Here is a 25,364-nt window from a genome sequence, read left to right on the forward strand (position 1 = left end):
ACACAAGGCGGTATAGATCATCCAGCGGTATACCAGACTCGTAGATACGAAATTCTCCAAATCTACAAGACCTGTGTTTTTCCCTCTTTCACGTCTTTCTTTTCATCCTGCTCTTATCGACGGCCGTTACTCACTGGCAAGTTTGTGATCACGGCTGATTGATTTCGCCCTATCGCCGTAACAACGGTAATTCCTTATCCAGCATTAGGAGGGCGGCCGAATTGAATTACCTGTTCACAATTGGCCATCTACCTGCTCTGTATGCGAACTGCACGCGCCGGTTTGCTCTCACAAAACAAAAGGCGTGTCCACCCCTCCCCCCCACCCCCACCCCCACCACCACTATTTGGCGGCCCTCACTCCTTCTCGCCCCTGGTGGCCACTGACGTAGCACGCGGTCGCCGCTATTGTCCGCACCTTGGAACGGTGCCGAAAGCCTTCCACTGGCTGCAAGTCGCAATTGCAGGGGCACCCTCCGTTCAAGTGACCAAAGAAAAGCTGGTATCCTCTGGGCTCGAGAAAAACGACCGAGACTGGTTTCAACCGCTCTAGTTAGAAACAACAAAAACGACAAGGTCTGTGTTTCATCCCTTATCGTGTTTCTTCACTCTCGGGATCTGATCACAATGCTCAGCAAAAACGTTTTGGGGTTACGTACCTGCTTAGTTCTCAGTCGTGAGATTTATAGAATTCATTATATTGATCTTATCTTACGTTGTGCAAGTTAAATTTTGCACATATATTGAAGTTTACAATTAATTCTTATGCTCTAACTTCGCTGGTCCCAAATTACAAAATAATTACACTTTTCTGCAGCTATTTCGTACCAACGATTTGATAGCTATGAAAGAGTTTATTTGGAGTCTATATTTCAATAACATTTCTACGAGACTCGAAATTTTGTGCATATACACTGCGTCTACTGATTCAAAATTTTTGCTATCTGAGGAAGAAGTGGAATTAAGAAACAATCGGTGTGAAGAGACGACGTATTTTATTTGAAAGTACTGTTTGAAAGAAAAGATAATTTAACCCAGAAATATTCTTTTCATTCATTGATTACGAACAGGCCGTTACTATTATCGAAAGATCTCTATTATGAGACATTATGAGTTAACGAAAATTTCCTTCACATCTCAGTTTATTGGATCAACAGAATTTATCGTGGTTCCAAGACCGCAACTGACTTCTGGAGTCAGGGATTCAGTATGAACAAAAATGACTCTAGATAATAATATGTCACCTTCACCAACTTGGTTAGGATGTAATTTACAACACTGATCAAGATGTCGATCAGAAACTGAATAAAGACCGCATGGGGAATATTCCGAACGTTAGCTAGGAAAAAGAGAAAAGAAACTAGAGTAAAATTTTCTCCAGGGATGGCGGTGCCACCTTTTGTACGGCTCAGAGAGGTAGGTATTGAATACACAAATATCTTGATAAAAAACACGGATCGGAAAGATTACTGAGACTCACAAAAAGTTGCGCAATCCTGTGTGACACACTACGCTCTATCCTTACACGCCGTCTGTGCGTCAAATGGCTTAACTAAGTGCGTAGGTCATGTTTTGAAGTTCGTTGGTTTCATATGTGTCTAGGGGACGCCCAAACTCTTGCCTCACTACCTTTTTATTGCTCTATCAATTTATATTTCGATTAAATTGTGAGCAGTTTTATGACTGGCGAAATAAGTAAATTTTAGTACAAATTGGCTACTGATCAGGGATTAAAATGTTCATTGAACCCTTTCTTAATACTGTGAGCGCAACGATAGACTGATTCTTGAGTTCTATAAAGAATTCCCTACATTCGGCACACCACACTGCAGTTCAAAGATAAAATTCTAAAAATCGGTAGCTGATAACTTTTAAAAATACATGAACCTACGCTGAACGTTCATAAGTTTTCAAACACGACGCTGCAGTCCAAAGTCCAGGATGCTATGCAGATATTTTTACAAATCTAAGACCATTCTGCTCCTCAGACATAAATTCTGCGAGTGCAAATGTCGAAAACTTCTGCAACTCCTACAGAAATTCTACAACGCCCTGGAGCTGTTGCCCAAAAAATTCTAAGTACTTTAATCGCGACCGATACGATGCTCATAATTTCAGGTCTTCACTTGAGCGATCTGTCAAAGCGAACTGAAGCCGGCCGGAGTGGCCGAGCGGTTCTAGGCGCTACAGTCTGGAACCGCGCGACCGCTACGGTCGCAGGTTCGAATCCTGCCTCGGGCATGGATGTGTGTGATGTCCTTAGGTTAGTTAGGTTTAAGTAGTTCTAAGTTCTAGAGGACTGATGACCACAGCAGTTAAGTCCCATAGTGCTCAGAGCCATTTGAACCATTTGAAAGCGAACTGACCCTGGTCAAACTGACCTTTGTTCTTAAACATACTTGATATGTTTTCGCAGAAACAAAATTACACATATTGTGCGTTTTCCTTTTACTTGACTTGCAGTTGCGTACTGATTCCTCTGAGCTGCTAAATATACCACTTCCATTGTTTATCAGAAAATCTAGCATAATGTGTTTCGTTGGCTGCGCATGTTAAGTTTATAACGAATATGGATTACGTTATATTTATAAGTACTGTAAGTATTACGCACGAATTAGGACTCAAGTTTTACCAGCTTTTTCGTGGTGACATAAGTTTTTTCCTGGGGGTCCTTGATTTTTAGGGTTATTTATATGGTTAAAATTAGCATTCTGTTTCAAACCTGACTGGAATCAGACGTCTACAAACAGCTGTTGCAATCTAACACTGCCGCTATTCTTAACATTTTGCACTAAAATGAGATTTTTCAACCTCAAAATCAACATCCCGGCTTATAAATCAAATAGCATGGCCTCAGTTTCGGCAGTGCTGTTCAGGGTGTATCAAAAAGAATGATCAGATTTTAAAAGAATCGTAACTATTATGTTATTTGAGATATGTGCGTGAAAAACGTACTGTTGGAAAGAGCAAACTCTCGAGTTTGACGTGGTTCCCGCTAGATAGCAGCAGTGTGCGCTCACTTCAGTTCTAGTAAAAATGGTGTTGGGACAAAACAAAGAGTTTTGTGTCCTACGTTTTGCTCAGAGCGGGTCACTAATAACTGTTCAGCGTGATTTTCGTACTAGGTATGGTATGAATCCTCCTACAGCACAGAGCATTAGACGATGGTATGAATAGTTCCGAGAAACAAGTTGTTTGTGTAAAGGCAAATCGCCGGGCCGTCCCAGAATGTCTGACACAGACCTCGAACGTATCCGCCATAGTTTCACAAGGAGTCCGTAGAAATCGGTTCGCCGTGCAGCTCGACAACTCATCATGTCGCCGATGCCCGACTGGTGTGTGTTGCATCGACGTTTACACGTGAAACCACACAAAATTCAGCTACTAAAAGCTCTTCATGAAGGTGACAAACAAAAACCTGCGGAGTTCTGTAATTTCGTTCTTGGTAAGACGGAAGAAGACAATTTTTTTCCTCGCTAAGTGTCCATTTAAATGGGAAAGGTGAACCGTCATAATGTGAGGATATGGGGTACGAAACAATCACATGAAGTTTTACAACACGAGAGGGACTCTCCAAAATTTAATGTGTTTTGTGCAGTTCCATGGGGAAAGGTCTATGGTCCATTTTTCTTTCCCTAGAACTGTGTTACAGGAAGCGCATATCTCCATATGCTTGAGAACTTTCTTTTCCCATAATTGGAGACTGATTCGAACGACTTCTGTTACCAACAGGATGGAGCACCGCCATACTGGCTTCTGTAAGTGTGGGAATTTTTAAATCAAAGGATTACTGAGCGACGGTCGGTACACAGGACCAAATGAATCAGCCTTACATTACTGGTCTCCAAGGTCACCTGACCTGACTGTACGTGATTATTTCTTGGGGGGGTTTATAAAGGACTCTGTTTATGTGCCTTCGTTACCAACAACAATGAATGAACTGAGACATCGCATAAAAGCAGCTGTGGAAGCTGTAACTCGGGACATGCTCGCTGCAGTGTGGGAACAATTTGAAAACTACGTTGACATATTCCGTGCATCTCAAGAGGGTCATATTCAACACCAATGAAAAGGTATGAACAAAAAACCTTTTTAGTTTCCCGTTCATCAAAAAACAAGATTCATTTAATATGTTTATTAATTTCAGAAATATAAACTTGCGGAATCGGATGATTCTTTTTGATACACCCGGTATATATTGACACATAGTTCCTTAAGACCGCTTAAGGCCTTTAGAAGTTATTAATTTTTTAAGGAAGTAATTATAGTCAAACTCATTTTCAGTGTTTCAAGTACGATTATATCTACAGGGTGGGTGTTCAGACGTGCTCCTTCGTCTCATTTTTTGGGTGCAGTTGTGTATTCTGTACCTTTATTAACATGGATTTTTACTTACTGGGAGCAGTGAATAATTTGCGACCACTGAGTTTTTGCCATGGCGGCACCCTTACACCACGCGCAGGCCGGCAACGACCTCTCGACTGGGAAAATCCGTTCGCAGAAACCCTTCAGATTGTCTGATGCCCACATCACAACCTGCTTATTTCGTGGCTTGCATATTCCATCAATAGCAGAGGTTGGTGTGTCGACTACCTATCAAACAGGCAGCTTCTCAGCTCCTCGCAAGTTGCACAAGCTGATCGAAAGTATCTGGACACCCTTTACTGGACAGTAACGTGGGACGTGTCCACCCTTCGCTTTTGTGGTGGCTTAAACTCTGCTGGGGATTCTTTCAGTGAGTTCTCTTTCTGAGAAGATACAGCCCTTTACGGAACCTAAGAGACTGTTTTTAAGCAGGTGCGGCTGTGCGCAAGTGCTGCATTTACATCGAGTCGGTCAGGCTCGCCTACTTACAAAATCCTTTCTGGTTGTGGACCTTCAGGCAACAACATTGTTCTATGTACCCTGCATAAATTGTGTGTAATATGTCATGGAATCTGTAGCTACCAGCAGTTCCGTCTAATTCTGCGCTAATCATTCACAGCGGGACAGTGGTCCGTGACGCGTGTAATCTAATTCGCATCAGTGCGGCCACAGCTTGCCCGCGCATTCCATGAATTCAGAGTCTGCTCCCCTCCCAGCGAATACGCGGTCCAGTTTGTGGCCGTAATTACATTAGCTATCGGCTACCGGTCCGGCTAATCATCTGTTGCGGCTCCCGCTGAGGGCGTGCTGCGGTGTCGGAACGCACGTGTGATACCGAGTTTCCGTCCCGTCCAGCCAGTTCACACATATTCTTTCTCTGACACGAACACAAAATCATTCAGTTGCGGTTTCCTGTATTCTAGCCGCAGAAAACAGAGCAGTAATTGGTTAACAGGAAATATTAGGCCACGTTAGCTTTGTTCATCACTTTGCTGCGACTGTGGATATTCCAAACAATTGCTAGATGGCGGTTACGGATTCTCTCACGATTAGTAAATGCACGGATAGGTGATTACTATTCCTCTTTGGAGCTACCCTCAGATTTCAAATACATATAATGTAGTAATTTCAGTTCCAAAAAATGGAAGTGCAGGCAAAGGGAAATAGACTCTAGAAAAAAAGCGGAGTACCACGAAAAGAGCACTCCGTCTTCAGGCCACAAGTGTCCCGTCGGGACCATCCGACCGCCGTGTCATCCTCAACTGAGAATGAAGATAGGAGGGGCATGTGGTCAGCACACCTCTCTCCCGGTCGTTACGATGGTTTTCTTTGAGCCGCTAGTATTCGGTCGAGTAGCTCCTCAACTGGCATCACGAGGCTGAGTGCACCCCGAAAAATGACAACAGCGCATGGCGGCCCGGATGGTCACCCATCCAAGTGCCGGCCACGCCCGACAGCGATTAACTTCGGTGATCTGACGAGAACCTGTGTATCCACTGCGGCAGGGCCGTTGCCTCGTACCGCGATAGAATTACTCAAATTTTCCGGTAATCCGTAGAAGTGATGTAAATGTAGAGACAAACAAATGATTACAATTTTACAACCCTTACAGATTTAAAAAACCATGCACCACGAAGAAGAGGGTTGTTATCCGTCCACTGTCCGGGGCGTGACCAGACGAGTCTTCGTCTTGGAATCTTATTGACTGGAATAAAATTGTCGTCAGCGAAGAGTCCTGCTTCGAGCTGAGCCTCTGTGACCAGTGAAGACGCCCCGGGTAGCAATGGGATACCAACCTGACACTCACCATATGGCCCGACAGTCTGGGCTGCCATTTCTATTCATAGCAGGACGCGTTTGGTTGTCATTCGAGGCACCTGTACAGCGCAGTTGTACGAGGTGTGGCTAGAAAAAAAACGGACTAGTACTGGTGAAACAATAAAACGAATGCAATAAGGCTGAAAGTCGCGTGGCCTGTCACGTGACTCTCGCTCCGCCTACTGCTCGAGTTTCATCTGCCTCCTGCACTCAGTCTGCCCGTGGCGCCTGTTTTAAGTATTTGACGTTTTGTCTGTGCGTCGGAAAATGTTGAGTGTACAGAAAGAACAGCGTGTTAACATCAAATTTTGTTTCAAACTAGGAAAATCTGCAAGTGAAACGTTTGTAATGTTACAACAAGTGTACGGCGATGATTGTTTATCGCGAACACAAGTGTTTGAGTGGTTTAAACGATTTAAAGATGGCCGCGACGACACCAGTGATGACACTCGCACTGGCAGACCATTGTCAGCAAAAACTGATGCAAACATTGAAAAAATCGGTAAACTTGTTCGACAAGATCGCCGTTTAACAATCAGAGCAGTGTCTGAGTTAACAGGAGTTGACAAGGAAAGTGTCGAACAAGTTTACCGATTTTTTCAATGTTTGCATCAGTTTTTGTTGACAATGGTCTGCCAGTGCGAGTGTCATCACTGGTGTCTTCGCGGCCATCTTTAAATCGTTTAAACCACTCAAACACTTGTGTTCGCGATAAACAATCATCGCCGTACACTTGTTGTAACATTACAAACGTTTCACTTGCAGATTTTCCTAGTTTGAAACAAAATTTGATGTTAACACGCTGTTCTTTCTGTACACTCAACATTTTCCGACGCACAGACAAAACGTCAACTACTTAAAACAGACGCCACGGGCAGACTGAGTGCAGGAGGCAGATGAAACTCGAGCAGTAGGCGGAGCGAGAGTCACGTGACAGGCCACGCGACTTTCAGCCTTATTGCATTCGTTTTATTGTTTCACCAGTACTAGTCCGGTTTTTTTCTAGCTACACCTCGTACGCCGATGTTATTCTACGCACCTTTTTGTTGTCCTTTATAGCAATCCATCCATGCCTTACGTTTCAGCAAGGTAATGCCTACCTGCACATGCCGAGAGTTTCTAATAGTCATCTTCATGCTTGCCAAACCCTACCTTGGCCAGAAAGCTCTCTGGATCTCTCCCCAATTGAGGACATGTGGAACATTATGAGCAGGACTCTCCTACCATACCGGAATTTTTACGATCTACACACGCCAGTGGGACAGAATTTGTCACATTATTCCTCAGCTCATCCAAAACACCTGCCACTCAGTGCCAAGCCTAATAATTGCTTCCATACGGGTCAGAGGTGGACCAATGCGTTGTTGACTTCCTCAGTTTGTGAAGCGCTTTCTGTTCAATAAGTCATCTAATTTGTCTGAAACTGTAACGATTTGTTTGTCTGTACATGTGCATCGCACCTACTGATTTCCATTCTATTCGGATCGTTTCTCCATGGTGCGTCGTTATTTTTATCCTTTTTTTCTTTTTTTGATCTTTGATTGTTAGAGTGTATTACCGTACTCTCAGTAATGCTTAGAAAAACATTGACGCAACTTATTTACGAAATAATGGAAAATCTTACAAAAGCTGACCTTGTGAAAGATCACTTTGCGTTCCGATGAAATGTAGCAAAGTATCTGTCCATCAAATTTTCAACACTCTTCTGCAGCGCCGCAACGCAAATGCTTCGACTCTCTTCCGTTCCGGTTTTCCCACTGTCCACGTCTCACTACCAGACAACGCTGTGCTCTAGACCTATATTCTCAGATTGTGGAATGATTTCAAAGAGATAGTATTGAGAGCAATTGAGAGATACAGGGTGTTTCAAAAATGACCGGTATATTTGAAACGGCAATAAAAACTAAACGAGCAGCGATAGAAATACACCGTTTGTTGCAATATGCTTGGGAGAACAGTACATTTTCAGGCAGACAAACTTTCGAAATTACAGTAGTTACAATTTTCAACAGCAGATGGCGCTGCGGTCTGGGAAACTCTATAGTACGATATTTTCCACATATCCACCATGCGTAGCAATAATATGGCGTAGTCTCTGAATGAAATTACCCGAAACCTTTGACAAAGTGTCTGGCGGAATGGCTTCACATGCAGATGAGATGTACTGCTTCAGCTGTTCAATTGTTTCTGGATTCTGGCGGTACACCTGGTCTTTCAAGTGTCCCCACAGAAAGAAGTCACAGGGGTTCATGTCTGGTGAATAGGGAGGCCAATCCACGCCGCCTCCTGTATGTTTCAGATAGCCCAAAGCAATCACACGATCATCGAAATATTCATTCAGGAAATTAAAGACGTCGGCCATGCGATATGGCCGGGCACCATCTTGCATAAACCACGAGGTGTTCGCGGTGTCGTCTAAGGCAGTTTGTACCGCCACAAATTCACGAAGAATGTCCAGATAGCGTGATGCAGTAATCGTTTCGGATCTGAAAAATGGGCCAATGATTCAATTGGAAGAAATGGCGGCCCAGACCAGTACCTTTTGAGGATGCAGGGACGATGGGACTGCAACATGGGGCTTTTCGGTTCCCCATATGCGCCAGTTCTGTTTATTGACGAAGCCGTCCAGGTAAAAATAAGCTTCGTCAGTAAACCAAATGCTGCCCACATGCATATCGCCGTCATCAATCCTGTGCACTATATCGTTAGCGAATGTCTCTCGTGCAGCAATGGTAGCGGCGCTGAGGGGTTGCCGCGTTTGAATTTTGTATGGATAGAGGTGTAAATTCTGGCGCATGAGACGATACGTGGACGTTGGCGTCATTTGGACCGCAGCTGCAACACGGCGAACGGAAACCCGAGGCCGCTGTTGGATCACCTGCTGCACTAGCTGCGCGTTGCCCTCTGTGGTTGCCGTACGCGGTCGCCCTACCTTTCTAGCACGTTCATCCGTCACGTTCCCAGTCCGTTGAAATTTTCAAACAGATCCTTTATTGTATCGCTTTTCGGTCCTTTGGTTACATTAAACCTCCGTTGAAAACTTCGTCTTGTTGCAACAACACTGTGTTCAAGGCGGTGGAATTCCAACACCAGAAAAATCCTCTGTTCTAAGGAATAAACCATGTTGTCTACAGCAGATTTGTGTGACTTATCGCATAATCGAAATTTAGCAAACTTCTTTTAGTACTCAAGTGAATAACTTCACACTTATCTTTATTCAGGGTCAATTGCCACTTTTCGCACCATACAGATACCTTACCTAAAGACGACGTACTGAATGGCGCACCAACAGACTGCGTTGTCTTCTATATCGTTCACATCACTTGCAGCGCCATCTGTTGTTGAAAATTGTAACTACTGTAATTTCGAAAGTTTGTCCGCCTGAAATTGTACTGTTGTCCCAAGCATATTGCAACAAACGGTGTATTTCTATCGCTGCTCGTTTAGTTTTTATTGCCGTTTCAAATATACCGGTCATTTTTGAAACACCCTGTATATACACCACATAAATTAATAAGTGATGGTACTGATCCCCCGTGGGACACAAAACTGGTCAGATCGCTGTTGCAGCAGCAGCGAAAAAAGCATGCCAAATTTAAAAGAACGCAAAATCCCCAAGACTGGCAAAGTTTTGCAGACGTTAGAAATATAATGCGTACTTCATTGCGAGATGCTTTTAATAACTTCCACAACGAAATTCTGTCTCGAAATCTGGCAGGAAACCCAAAGAGATTCTGATCATATAGAAAGAACACCAGTGGCAAGACGCAATCAATACCTTCATGCGCGATAACAACGGTGAAGTCACTGATGACAGTACCACTAAAGCAGAGTTACTAAAAACGGTTTCCCGAAACTCCTTCACCAAAGAAGACGAAGTAAATATTCCTGAATTCCAATCAAGAACAACTGCCAAGGTGAGAAACATATCCTCGGTGTACCAAAGCAGCTTAAATCACTTAATAAAGCCATGGCCTCCGGTTCAGATTGTATACCGGTCAGGTTCCTCTCAGAGTATGCTGATACAATAGCTCCATATCTAGCAATTATATACAATCGCTCGCTCACGGAAAGAGCCGTACCTAAAGACTGGAAAATTGCTCAAGTCACACCAATACCCAAAAAGGGAAATAGGAGTAATCCGCTGAAATGCAGGCCCATATCACTAAAGTCCATTTGCAGTAGGGTTTTGTAACATATACTGTATTCGAACATTATGAAGTTCCTCGAGGAAAACGATTTATTGACACATAGCACGGATTCAGAAAATATCGCTCTTGCGAAACACAACTAGCTCTTTACAGTCATAAAGCAATGAGTGCTGTCGACAGGGGATGTAAAATTGTTTCCAAATTTTTAGATTTCCAGAAGGCTTTCGACATCGTCCCTCACAAGCGTCTTCTAACCAAACTGCGTGCCTATCAAATATCGCCTCAGTTTTTCGTCTGGATTCGTGATTTCCTGTTGGGAAGGTCACAGTCCGTAGTAACAGGCGGGAAGTCATCGAGCAAATCATAAGTAATATCCAGCATTCCCCAAGGAAGTGTTATAGGCCTTCTACTGTTCCTGATCTATATTAACAACATAGGAGACAATCTGAGTAGCTGGCTTAGATTGTTTGCAGATGATGCTGTCATTTACCGTCTTCTAAAGTCATCAGATGATCAAAACTAATTGTAAAATGATTTAGGTAAGTATCTGTATGGTGCGAAAAGTGGCAATTGACCCTGAATAAAGATAAGTGTGAAGTTATTCACTTGAGTACTAAAAGAAGTTTGCTAAATTTCGATTATGCGATAAGTCACACAAATCTGAAGGCTGTGAATTCAACTAAGTACTTAGGGATTACAATTACAAATAACCTAAATAGGAACGATCACGTAGATAATGTTGTGGGTAGAGCAAACCAAAGACTGCCGCCGTTAAATAAGCAGCTGCCAGCATTAAGTCGTATACTCTTAGCTCATTTATTTGTTACATAGTTTAATTCTTAATTTCTTTGGGTGTTTTTGGGTCCTTGCATTGTTTAATTCATAAATTTCGGTCGTATTATAGTATTTAAGAGTTGTAGCATCGCGTTTTAGTTGCTGGATAGCGTAAAATCGCGTAGTCTCCTTCCGCCGCCGAGCAGTGTGTCAGCAGTGCGCAAGTAGCAGCAGTACTGCATTTAATAGGCTATCTTGTATTTTAATAACCGTTTAAATTTTGTGTCGAATTGTTTGTGCTCTCTGTAGATTAGTTCAGACGTTCTTTGCAGAACAGTTATTAGCATGGATAGGGACTGCAACTGCTGTGTTCGGATGCGGGCTGAGTTGGCATCCCTTCGCTCCCAGCTTCAGGCAGTGTTGGCTTCGGTCACACATCTTGAGGCTGTTGCCAATGGGCATCACTGTGGGGGTCCGGATGGGGGTTTGTCGGGGACGGCCAGCTCGTCCCACGCATCCCCCGATCGGACTACGACTGTGGCTGCTCACCTGTGGTAGAGTGGGAAGTCGTCTCGAGGTGTGGCAGGGGGCGAAACACATTCCGGAGGGCTGAACGGAAGGCCTCTCCAGTTTGTCTGACGAACCGGTTTCAGGCTCTGTCTCCCGCTGATACTGATCTTCGGCTGGACATGGCTGCTTGTCCTGTTACAGAGGTTGCCCCTCAGTGTGCAAGATCTGGGGGGTCGCAGAGGGTGGGCTTACTGGTAGTTGGGAGCTCCAACGTCAGGCGCGTAATGGGGCCCCTTAGGGATATGGCAGCAAGAGAGGGGAAGAAAACCAATGTGCACTCCGTGTGCATACCGGGGGAGTCATTCCAGATGTGGAAAGGGTCCTTCAAATGGCTCTGAGCACTATGGGACTTAACTTCTGAGGTCATCAGTCCCCTAGAACTTAGAACTACTTAAATATAACCAACCTAAGGACATCACACACATCCATGCCCGAAGCAGGATTCCAACCTGCGACTGTAGCGGTCGCGTGGTTCGAGACTGTAGCGCCTAGAACCGCTTGGCCACTTCCGCCGGCAAGGGTCCTTCCGGATGGCGTGAAGGGTACAGGGTGCACCCATCTGCAGGTGGTCGCTCATGTCGGCACCAATGATGTGTGTCGCTGTGGATCGGAGGAAATCCTCTCTGGCTTCCGGCGGCTATCTGATTTGGTGAAGACTGCCAGTCTCGCTAGCGGGATGATAGCAGAGCTTACCATCTGCAGCATCGTCGACAGGACTGACTGCGGACCTTTGGTACAGAGCCGAGTGGAGGGTCTGAATCAGAGGCTGAGACGGTTCTGCGACCGTGTGGGCTGCAGATTCCTCGACTTGCGCCATAGGGTGGTGGGGTTTCGGGTTCCGCTGGATAGGTCAGGAGTCCACTACATGCAGCAGGCGGCTACACGGGTAGCAGGGGTTGTGTGGCGTGGACTGGGCGGTTTTTTTAGGTTAGATGTCCTCGGGCAAGTACAGAAAGGGCAAGAGCCTCAAAGGGTGAGGGGCAAAGTCAGGACATGCGGGGACCAAGCAGCTATCGGTATTGTAATTGTAAACTGCCGATTCTGCATTGGTAAAGTACCGGAACTTCAAGCGCTGATAGAAAGCACCGAAGCTGAAATCGTTATAGGCACCTAAAGCTGGCTGAAGCCAGAGATAAATTCTGCCGAAATTTTTACAAAGGCACAGACCGTGTTTAGAAAGGATAGATTGCATGCAACCGATGGTAGCGTGTTTGTCGCTGTTAGTTGTAGTTTATCCTGTAGTGAAGTAAGAGTGGATAGTTCCTGTGAATTATTATGGGTGGAGGTTACACTCAACAACCGAGCTAGGTTAATAATTGGCTCCTTTTACCGACCTCCCGACTCAGCAGCATTAGTGGCAGAACAACTGAGAGAAAATATGGAATACATTTCACATAAATTTTCTCAGCATGTTATAGTCTTAGGTGGAGATTTAAATTTACCAGATATAGACTGCAACACTCAGATGTTTAGGACGGGTGATAGGGACAGGGCATCGAGTGACATTATACTGAGTGCACTATCCGAAAATTACCTCGAGCAATTAAACAGAGAACCGACTCGTGGAGATAACATCTTGGACCTACTGATAACAAACAGACCTGAACTTTTCGACTCTGTAAGCGCAGAACAGGGAATCAGTGATCATAAGTCCGTTGCAGCATCCCTGAATGTGGAAGTAAATAGGAATATAAAAAAAGGGAGGAAGGTTTATCTGTGAAGCAAGAGTGATAGAAGGCAGATTTCAGACTACCTAACAGATCAAAACGAAAATTTCTGTTCCGACACTGACAATGTTGAGCGTTTATGGAAAAAGTTCAAGGCAATCGTAAAATGCGTTTTAGACAGGTACGTGCCGAGTAAAATTGTGAGGGACGGAAAAACCCACCGTGGTTCAACAACAAAGTTAGGAAACTACTGCGAAAGCAAAGAGAGCTTCACTGCAAGTTTAAACGCAGCTAAAACCTCTCAGACAAACAAAAGCTAAACGATGTCAAAGTTAGCGTAAGGAGGGCTATGCGTGAAGCGTTCAGTGAATTCGAAAGTAAAATTCTATGTACCGACTTGACAGAAAATCCTAGGAAGTTCTGGTCTTACGTTAAATCAGTAATTGGCTCGAAACAGCATATCCAGACATTCCGGGATGATGATGGCATTGAAACAGAGGATGACACGTGTAAAGCTGAAATACTAAACACCTTTTTCCAAAGCTGTTTCACAGAGGAAGACCGCACTGCAGTTCCTTCTCTAAATCCTCGCACAAACGGAAAAATGGCTGACATCGAAATAAGTGTCCAAGGAATAGAAAAGCAACTGGAATCACTCAACATAGGAAAGTCCACTGGATCTGACGGGATACGAATTCGATTCTACACAGAGTACGCGAAAGAACTTGCCCCCCTTCTAACAGCCGTGTACCGCAAGTCTCTAGAGGAACGGAAGGTTCCAAATGGTTGGAAAAGAGCACAGGTAGTCCCAGTCTTCAAGAAGGGTCGTCGAGCAGATGCGCAAAACTATAGACCTATATCTCTGATGTCGATCTGTTGTAGAATTTTAGAACATGTTTTTTGCTCGAGTATCGTGTCGTTTTTGGAAACCCAGAATCTACTCAGTGGGAATCAATATGGATTCCGGAAACAGCGATCGTGTGAGACCCAACTCGCTTTATTTGTTCATGAGACCCAGAAAATATTAGATACAGGCTCCCAGGTAGATGCTATTTTTCTTGACTTCCGGAAGTCGTTCGATACAGTTCCGCACTGTCGCCTGATAAACAAAGTAAGAGCCTACGGAATATCAGATTAGCTGTGTGGCTGGATTGAAGAGTTTTTAGCAAACAGAACACAGCATGTTGTTATCAATGGAGAGACGTCTACAGACGTTAAAGTAACCTCTGGCGTGCCACAGGGGAGTGTTATGGGACCATTGCTTTTCACGCTATATATAAATGACCTAGTAGATAGTGTCGGAAGTTCCATGCGGCTTTTCGGGGATGATGCTGTAGCATACAGAGAAGTTGCAGTATTAGAAAATTGTAGCGAAATGCAGGAAGATCTTCAGCGGATAGGCACTTGGTGCAGGAAGTGGCAAATGACCCTTAACATAGACAAATATAATGTATTGCGAATACATAGAAAGAAGGATCCTTTATTGTATGATTATATGATAGCGGAACAAACACTGGTAGCAGTTACTTCTGTAAAATATCTGGGAGTATGCGTGCGGAACGATTTGAAGTGGAATGATCATATAAAATTAATTGTTGGTAAGGCGGGTACCAGGTTCAGATTCGTTGGGAGAGTCCTTAGAAAATGTAGTTCGTCAACAAAGGAAGTGGCTTACGAAACACTCGTTCGACCTATACTTGAGTATTCCTCATCAGTGTGGGATCCGTACCAGATCGGGTTGACGGAGGAGATAGAGAAGATCCAAAGAAGAGCGGCGCGTTTCGTCACAGGGTTATTTGGTAAGCGTGATAGCGTTACGGAGATGTTTAGCAAACTGAAGTGGCAGACTCTGCAAGACAGGCGCTCTGCATCGCGGTGTAGCTTGCTGTCCAGGTTTCGAGAGGGTGCGTTTCTGGATGAGGAATCGAATACGTTGCTTCCCCCTACTTATACCTCCCGAGGAGATCACGAATGTAAATTTAGAGAGATTCGAGCGCGCACCGAGGCTTTCTGGCAGTTGTTCTTCCCGCGAACCATACGCGACTGGAACAGGAAAGGGAGGTAAGGACAGTGGCACGTAAAGTGCCCTCCGCCACACACCGTTGGGTGTCTTGCGGAGTATAAATGTAGATGAAGATGTAGACGGTGCAACAGATCTACTAAAGGGACTGCTGACACCACTTTTGACCGCCGTATTTAGGAGTGTTGCTGTGCGGTGTGGGACACACATCGGATAGGCCTGACGGTTGACATCGAAAAAGTACAAAGAAAGGCAGCTTGTTTTACATTATCGCGAAATAGGGGAGATAGTTCCACAGACATGTTCGTGAATTGGAGTAGCAAATACGTTTTTTTTTTTTTTTTTTTTTTTTTTGCGACGGGATCTTCTCATGAAATTTCAGTCACCAGTTTTCTCCTCCGATTGCGAAAACATTCTGTTGGCACCCACCTACATAGGGAGAAATCATCATCACGATAAAATAAGAGAAATGAGGGCTCACACAGAAAAATATACACTCCTGGAAATTGAAATAAGAACACCGTGAATTCATTGTCCCAGGAAGAGGAAACTTTATTGACACATTCCTGGGGTCAGATACATCACATGATCACACTGACAGAACCACAGGCACATAGACACAGGCAACATGCATGAACAATGTCGGCACTAGTACAGTGTATATCCACCTTTCGCAGCAATGCAGGCTGCTATTCTCCCATGGAGACGATCGTAGAGATGCTGGATGTAGTCCTGTGGAACGGCTTGCCATGCCATTTCCACCTGGCGCCTCAGTTGGACCAGCGTTCGTGCTGGACGTGCAGACCGCGTGAGGCGACGCTTCTTCCAGTCCCAAACATGCTCAATGGGGGACAGATCCGGAGATCTTGCTGGCCAGGGTAGTTGACTTACACCTTCTAGAGCACGTTGGGTGGCACGGAATACATGCGGACGTGCATTGTCCTGTTGGAACAGCAAGTTCCCTTGCCGGTCTAGGAATGGTAGAACGATGGGTTCGATGACGGTTTGGATGTACCGCGCACTATTCAGTGTCCCCTCGACGATCACCAGTGGTGTACGGCCAGTGTAGGAGATCGCTCCCCACACCATGATGCCGGGTGTTGGCCCTGTGTGCCTCGGTCGTATGCAGTCCTGATTGTGGCGCTCACCTGCACGGCGCCAAACACGCATACGACCATCATTGGCACCAAGGCAGAAGCGACTCTCATCGCTGAAGACGACACGTCTCCATTCGTCCCTCCATTCACGCCTGTCGCGACACCACTGGAGGCGGGCTGCACGATGTTGGGGCGTGAGCGGAAGACGGCCTAACGGTGTGCGGGACCGTAGCCCAGCTTCATGGAGACGGTTGCGAATGGTCCTCGCCGATACCCCAGGAGCAACAGTGTCCCTAATTTGCTGGGAAGTGGCGGTGCGGTCCCCTACGGCACTGCGTAGGATCCTACGGTCTTGGCGTGCATCCGTGCGTCGCTGCGGTCCGGTCCCAGGTCAACGGGCACGTGCACCTTCCGCCGACCACTGGCGACAACATCGATGTACTGTGGAGACCTCACGCCGCACGTGTTGAGCAATTCGGCGGTACGTCCACCCGGCCTCCCGCATGCCCACTATACGCCCTCGCTCAAAGTCCGTCAACTGCACATACCGTTCACGTCCACACTGTCGCGGCATGCTACCAGTGTTAAAGACTGCGATGGAGCTCCGTATGCCACGGCAAACTGGCTGACACTGACGGCGGCGGTGCACAAATGCTGCGCAGCTAGCGCCATTCGACGGCCAACACCGCGGTTCCTGGTGTGTCCGCTGTGCCGTGCGTGTGATCATTGCTTGTACAGCCCTCTCGCAGTGTCCGGAGCAAGTATGGTGGGTCTGACACACCGGTGTCAATGTGTTCTTTTTTCCATTTCCAGGAGTGTAGTTGCTCGTTTTTCCAGCGCGCCGTTCGAGCGTGGAACTTTAGTAGCAGAATTCCGTTAACTTCATCTACTTCGTGACCATCAATCTTGGTGTGAAGTTTTTCGCTCTTGTCACATCTGCTACTTATCATTACTTTCGTGTTTCTTCGATTTACCGTCAGTCCATATTCTGTACTCATTGGAATTCCATTCAACAGATCCTGTCGACGGCAAATCTTCACTTTGAATTCTAACTCCACTCCTGAACCTTTCTTTTATTTCCACCATTGGTTCTTCGATGTATGGACTGAACAGTAGGAGCGGAAGACTGTATCCCTGCCTTACATCCTTTTTAATTCGAGCACTTCGTTCTTAGCCTTCTACTCTTTTTACTCCCTCTTGGCTCTCGTACACGTAGTATATTACCCATCTCTCCCTATAGTTTATACTTATTTTCCTCAGAATTTCGAACATCTTGCACCAGTTGACGTTATCGGATGCTTTCTCCATGTGGACAAGTCCAACAGTTTGATTTTTCTTTAGTCCATTATCAACTGCAACCTCAGAACTGCGACTCTTGTCCCGTTACCTTTCCTAAAGCCTAACTCATTGTCATCTAACACATCCTCAGTTTTCTTTTCCGTTCGTCAGTATATGATTCTTGTAAAGCAACTTAGATGCATGAGCTGTTAAGCTGTTTGTACGGTAATTCTCGCTCTTGTCAGCTCTTGCAATCTCCGGAACTGTGTGGATGATATTTTTCCGAAAGTCAGAGGAGTTATCGCCAGACTCATACATTCCACACACCAACGTGAACAGTAGTTTTGTTAACACTTCCTGCAATGATCGTAGAAACTGTGACATAATGTCACCTATTTCTTCTGCATTATTCGAGCTTAAGTCTTCCAAAGCTCCTTTAAATTTTAATCCTAATGCTGGATTCCGTACGTCTTCTATATCGACATCTGTTTCTTCTTTATCACGCCATTTTCTCCCTCATTGAGACCTTCAAAGCACTCTTTACACTTATACGCTCTCTCCTCTGCATTTAACAGTGCAATTCCCAGTGCATTCCTTAGTTATCTTCCTTGTCCCTACGTTTCTCTCTCCAACTTCTGTGATTGTCCTTTTTAGGGAAGTCCATCCCTCTTATAATGAACTGCCTACTAAGCTGTTTCTTATCATTGTGTCTATAGCCTTAGAGAATTCAACATTTCTCTTCATTTCTCACTACTTACGTATCCTACTTCTTTGTGAACGGATATTTTCTTTTCTTAAACTTTAACCTACTCTTCATCAGTACTAAATTGTGATCTGAGTCTATATCTTCTCCTGGGTACGCCTTACAATCTAGTATGTGATTTCGGAATCTCTGCCTGACCAAACTAGCTGTAGCGTTCCTGTATCTCCAGGCCAAGTATACCTCCCCCTCTTGTGATTCTTCAGCAGAGAATTCGCTGTTGCTATCTTAAATTTATTGCAGAACTTAATTAGTCTCACTCCTGTGTCATTCCTGGTGTCATGCCCATATTCTACCACAACCGTTTCTTCTACTCCTTCCTCTGAACCATGAGTATTAGATTTTCATCTCCCTTTACGTACTGAATTACCCGTTCAATATCCTCATATACTTTCCCTAACTCCTCCTCTTCAGCTTGAGAAGTAGGTATGTATCCCCGAACTATAGTGGCTGGTACTGGTTTGCTGTTGATTCTGATGAGGACAACCCTATCACTGAACTGTTTAGAATAACACACTCTCTGCCCTATCTTCCTTTTCATTACGAATCCTACTCCCGTTATACCGTTTTGTGCTGCTGTTGATATCACCCTATTCTCATCTGACCAGAAATCTTTGTCTTCTTTGCATTTCACTTCACTGACCCCTATTATATCTAGATTTAGACTCTGCATTCCGCTTTTAAGATTTTCTAGCTTCTGTATCACGTTCAAGCTTCTGACATTCCACGCCCCTACTCGTAGAACGTTATCCTTTCGTTGGTGAATACAGGGTTATAAATACAAAATCAAATAGGGGTAATGCAGGAGTGGGATTAATAATGAATAAGAAAATATAAATGCGGTCAAGCTACTATGAACACTAGTGAACGCGTTATTTAGCCAAGTTAGACACGAAACTCAAATCCTCCACAGCAGTACAAGTTCATAAACCAACTAGCTCCGCAGATGATGAAGAGATTTAAGAAATGCATGATGAGGTAAAAGAAGTTACTCAAATAGTTAAGGGAGAAGAGAAATTAATAATTAAGGAGAACTGGAATTCGATAGTAGGAAAAGGAAGAAAAGGAAAAATAGTACATGAATATGGACTCGGGGAAAGGAATGAAAGAAGAAACCACTTAGTAGAATTTTGCACAGAGCATAACTTAATCATAGCTAACACTTGGTTCAAGACTCATGAAAGAGGATTGTTTGCATGGAAGAGACCTGGAGGCACCGGAAGGTTTCAGATTGATTATATAATAGTAACACAGAGATTTCAGAACCACGTTTCAAATTGTTATACGTCTCCGGAGACAGATGTGGATTCTCACAACAATTTATTGTGTATGAACTATAGATTAAAACTGAATAAAATGCAAAAAGGTAGGAAATGAAGAAGACGGGACCTGGATAAATTGATAGAAGCAGAAGTTATTGAAAGTTTCAGAGGGAGCATTAGGGAACGATTGACAGGACGAAAAGAAGGAACACACTACACGAAGGATGGTTAGTTTTGAGAGATGAAATAGTGACGGCAGCAGGGGATCAAATAGGTAAAAAGACGAAGCCTAGTAGAAATCCTTGGGTAACACAAGAGAAACTGAATTTGACTGACTAAAGGAGAAAAATAAGAATGCTCTACAGGAAGCAGGCGAAAGGGAAAACAAAAGTCTAGAAAATGCGAGTGAAAGGAAGTGCAGAATGGCTAAGCAGGAATGGCTAGTGGACAAATGTAAGGATTTAGAAGCATATATCACTAGGCGAAAGATAGATACCGCCTACAGCAAAATTAAAGAGTCCTTTGGAGAAAAGAAAATCTCACGTTCTTATATCGAAATTCATATAGAAAACCAGTCCGAGGGTAAGAAGGGAAAGCTGGAAGATGGAACTAGTATTTAGAGGGTCTATTCAAGGAGATGAACTTGAAGGCAATATTATAGAATGGAGAGTGGACATAGATGAAGATGAGTGGGAGATAAGATACTGAGAGAACAAGTTGACAGAGCACTGAATGAAGTAAGTCGAAAGAAGGACCCAGGATTACACGGCATTCCATTACAACTACTAATGACTTTGGGACAGCCAGTCATGACAAATTTCTTCCATCCGGTGAGTAAGAACTGTGTGAGTCAGACGAAGTACCCTCAGACTTCAAGGACGATGTAATAATTCCAATTGCAAAGAAAGCAGGTGCTGACAGGTGTGAATGTTACCGAGCTATCACTTTGATAAGTCACGGCTGCAAAATACTAACGCGAATTCCTTACAGACGAATGGAAAAACTGGTAGAAGCCGACCTCGGGGAAAGTCAGTGTGAATTCCGTAGAAATGTAGGAACACGCGAGGCAGTACTGACCCTACGACTTCCCTTAGAATTTAGGTAAAGGAAAGGCGAACCTACGTTTATACCATTTGAAGACTTAGAGAAAGCTTTTCACAATGTTACTGGAATACTCTCATTGAAATTGTAAGGGTAGCATGGGTAAAATACAGGGAGCGAAAGGATATTTACAGGAGAGCTTCTGTGAAGTTTGCAAGGTGGGAGACGAGGTACTGGCACCTGTGAGGACGGGTCGTGATTCGTGCTTGGGTAGCTCAGCCGATAGAGCACTTGCCCGCGAAAGACAAAGGTCCCGATTTCGAATCGCGAGTCCGGCACACAGTTTTCATCTGCGAGGATGTTTCATATCAGCGCACAATACGCTGCAGAGTGAAAATTTCATTCTGTAGGATATTTACAACTTGATAAAATTCTTCTCGGGTATGCAGCCGGATCATGACGTCTTCAAGACACAATATTTCTGCGGTCCAACTGGCCGCCATCATCAGGTGAGAGCGCTGGTGCACAATCTCGCCGGAACTGACTTCCCAGCGCAAGCGGCAGCCCATATATAGGCCGCAGAAGGCCCACAACGCGTGCGCGAGAAGGTGCCGTAGCTGCCCTCTAGTGCAGTAAACATGCCGCGCCGCCGGTGGTGGAAAGAGGCGAAACCGAGATATCGCTGTCAAAAATAAAAGAAATTTAAAAAATTCTATTCCGACGATTGAGACGCAGACCGTTGTTTTTTAATGTCGGATAACACCGGGTCCCAAGTCTTACTTAAAAGATAACCCTTGTCTCTATTAATAAGATTGTCAGATAAACGAATCTCTATTGATTCTTTTAAAACACAGTCCCAATAGCGAGATGCAGGGGCAACCATTTGTGTCGCATCATATTGCATTCTGTGTCCCTGGGTGAGACAGTGCTCCGCCACTGCGGATTTCTCGGGTTGAAGCAGCCGTGTGTGTCGCTGATGCTCAACACATCGGTCCTGAATGGTCCGGATCGTCTGACCAATGTAAGCCTTCCCACAGTGGCAAGGGATCTTGTACACACCGGGCTTCCTCAAACCCAAGTCATCCTTAACAGAGCCAAGAAACGCTCTAAGCTTGGCCGGCGGACGAAAAATACTTTTGATGTGATATCTTTTTAGAATTCTTCCTATCTTCGAGGAAATGCTCCCAGCAAAAGGCAGAAAAGCCACCGATTTGCAGGTATCTTCTGGTGGTTCAGGCGATGGTCCAAACTGGAAAGCACGACGGATCTGTTTATCTGTATAGCCATTCTGCTTGAACACAACCTTAAGGTGGTCCAATTCTTGTGTCAAGCTTTCTCCATCTGAAATGGCATAAGCTCTTCTCGCCAACGTTCGCAGGACCCCTGTACGCTGGAACGATGGATGACAGCTAGAAGCATGCAGGTAACGGTCCGTGTGCGTAGGCTTTCGATAAACACTGTGTCCTAGTGTCCCATCATCCTTTATGTACACCAGAACATCCAGAAACGGAAGCTTTCCATCACTTTCCACCTCCATGGTAAACTTGATGCTCGAATGCAGGGAATTAAAATGATCTAGGAGGCGGTCAAGAGCCTCTCTCCCATGAGGCCACACCATAAACGTGTCGTCAACGTACCTCCAAAAACAGGTTGGTTTTAAGGACGCCGTCTTCAGCGCCATGTCCTCCAAATCTTCCATAAAAAGGTTGGCGACTATTGGGGACAGTGGGCTCCCCATAGCCACTCCGTCAGTCTGTTCAAAATATTTGTCATTGAATAAAAAGTACGTTGACGTCAGCACGTGGCGACAAAGCCTGGTTGTGTCCTCATCCAGTTTCTCACCAATTAATTGCAAGGATTCTTCCAGAGGAACCCGGGTAAAAAGCGACACGACATCAAAGCTCACAAGCAAATCGCAGGGACTAAGAGACAAGGACTTCAATCTCTGAAGTACTAAAGGAGGGCTGAAATCATATCTTCTAGCTGTTGCTGCTTCCAGCCTGTTTATGTACGCACTAACCGATTGGTAAGATGGCACATCGTCGCACCCGCCAAAGCGTCAACTCTCTCCCTACAGAAGCATGTTGCCCACAATGCACTGTTTGATAACCTGTTATTGTTCACTCCTATCTTCCCGTGTACTTTCTACACGTCAATTATAACTTCCACTGTCACTGGCCGTCTCCGCGATTTACTAACGTAACTGTGTTTTATCCTCCTTACTCACCTGTACTATGGTAATATTTTGAGTTGTATTCTCTTATGCGATAAATAATGTCAGTTAATAAGATGTCAGTGGATAATCTTCATGTTCAAAATAAATAAATCTGTTGATTATAGTGACCATTTGTTTCCATCCACAGCTAGAAGATCCCTCCTCCCATTAGTATATATAAGTCAGTGGTGTGGTACACAATTGTTTCATGATTAATTTGGTTATCCCATTAACATCCATTTTAATAAGAAGTTTTCCGTTGCGCAACAGTATAGGAGTACTTGTTTTCAAATAATTTACATGAACATCTGAGTTGATTCCTCATTCTGATGGGCACTAGAATTTGGTTTTGTGCATCCTAGGGTTATACTTCGACCACAAGTAACACCCCACGCCCTCTATATGTAACTTCATGATTTTCTCTGGCCTTTACCATCCAAGTTAACGTAAAAACTCTCAACAATACCCAGCAGAAATTACAAATGTAATTTGCGAGGATAAACTTTTTGCAGTAGTTTTGACTCTGTGGTAACTAATTCGACACAGAATGATAATTTCAGACGGGTTGACTGTTTATATGCAGGGATGCTAAGCTGATGGTTCCTGCGACTGAAGATGATCGTTTACTATCGAAACTCGCACCAAAATAAAGTAAAATGAGATGTTGTGAGGATTCCAGCGTCCTGCAAGCCTTTCGAGTTCGCACCACTTGTACGACACTGATGTTTACTGTGCTACTTATTTTCCAAAAGCAGAACCTGATTTTGGTTCACGAGGTAAGTGGACGCCACTACGGACCTTTCTACCTCTGAAAACTCTGAGATGGTTACTGGGAGTCGTACCTACCTTTTTGTAACCAGCGACAGACTACGAATGTGGGCAGCAAAAGGGGCTGTCAGTTTCTCTCAGAACGATAGTAAATTAGTAATGTTGTAAGAAAATACGAGGTTTTTTTAGAAGCGGCTGAACAATGTAGACAGCTAACACCGTAAAAACATTCTGAGAGGCCATGGAGTACGAGATTGTGTTATTCCGCTTTCGACTTGATGGAGCCAGATTAACAAAGAACCTTACGATAGATAATAGGTCGATTTTCAATTTAAAAAAGCTGAGTTTCTTACTAACACTACAGGATTTTAAGCTATTCTGTCCGAACTCATTGGGTGCCAAGTGATTTCTGAGAGCGTGATGCAAACATCTCTCAACGATTCAAACTGCGCTCTGTTTGAATGAAAGATTAACAGCTCCCTTGTAAGAATCTCTACTGCGGACGAAATGTTGATCATGTGCCGCCTATTTATAACAAAAAGAGCAGTGTAGAGTCCTGTCATTCTTGGTAGCTACTGTCATAGTTGCATTATATTTAGCTGCCCCTACTGATAAGTTTTATGCAACCAGCGACGCCTTCTGACACCACAGGCCGTAGTTTCATATTCTCTCGGTCACTATGTACAAACCATTAGTTGTACAGAAAAAGTGAACAGGACCTCTTAGTAGGAAATCTAATGTAGTTACATTTCATAGAAGGATACGTTTCCGCTGGAGGCCACAGTTTTCGTATTATTCAAGAAAAACCCATTTTACGGTGACTTTTGTACACTTATCTTGAATTATTCGAAAATTATTGCCTGTAGCGAAAACATGTCCCTGCGCAAAATATAACTACTACAAATTTCCTATTCTGCAGGAGTGATAGCCTTCTCTTAGTGAGCGAGAGAATATGACAATCTTGTATGTGGTAATTGACTAATGATTTTTTTTCTGATAGTGGACCTGACTAAGGAAGGGCGTATTTTTAAAGGAGGTGTACTTCTATTGTTAAAAAAGAAATGAGAGCTGCCATTGCTGCGAGATATCAGAAAATATTAATTTTTGTCAGTATACGTTCTTCTAAGAAGCTGAATATATACTGTAATAGTTGAGCACTGAGAAGAACGTCTTTTTGTAATACTAATTGTTACGTTAAAGGTAAAACTTTTCTCATTTCTGAAGTGAATATTATGCTCATCTTTCCTCTCCTACTAATTACGATACAAAGTACAAGCAAGCAGAAGACTCAGGATTTTAAATGCTAGGTACTACTGGGCGATCCCTGTTTAATAAAGCGCTCTTTTGGAATGAACAGATTCTCTTACGTGAAAAGCGAAAATTTGTGGAACTTTACCTACCGACACAGACTGTCATAGTTGTTCAGAATCGTATCCGTCTGACCTGCTCTTCAATAACAGCGTCAAGAATTTTTCAGAGTTACATTACGATGTAGATCTTGAAAAGCTGTTTCTCACACTGGCTACTAAGACGAACTTTAACCTTGGTGCGCTCCATTGCACTGCGGGGACACCACACA

General features: G+C 44.2%; 1 protein-coding gene and 1 pseudogene across 1 annotated transcript in view; both read right to left on the reverse strand.

Moving 5' to 3' along the window:
- The window catches only part of LOC126235131 (guanylate cyclase 32E), a 954,039-nt gene that overhangs the window by 316,182 nt on the left and 612,493 nt on the right, over nt 1–25,364 (reverse strand). The window lies entirely within an intron of this gene.
- On the reverse strand, nt 5,762–5,879 carry LOC126206728 (5S ribosomal RNA; annotated as a pseudogene).

This window comes from Schistocerca nitens, chromosome 1 (assembly GCF_023898315.1).
Source record: "Schistocerca nitens isolate TAMUIC-IGC-003100 chromosome 1, iqSchNite1.1, whole genome shotgun sequence".
Lineage (NCBI taxonomy): Eukaryota > Metazoa > Arthropoda > Insecta > Orthoptera > Acrididae > Schistocerca > Schistocerca nitens.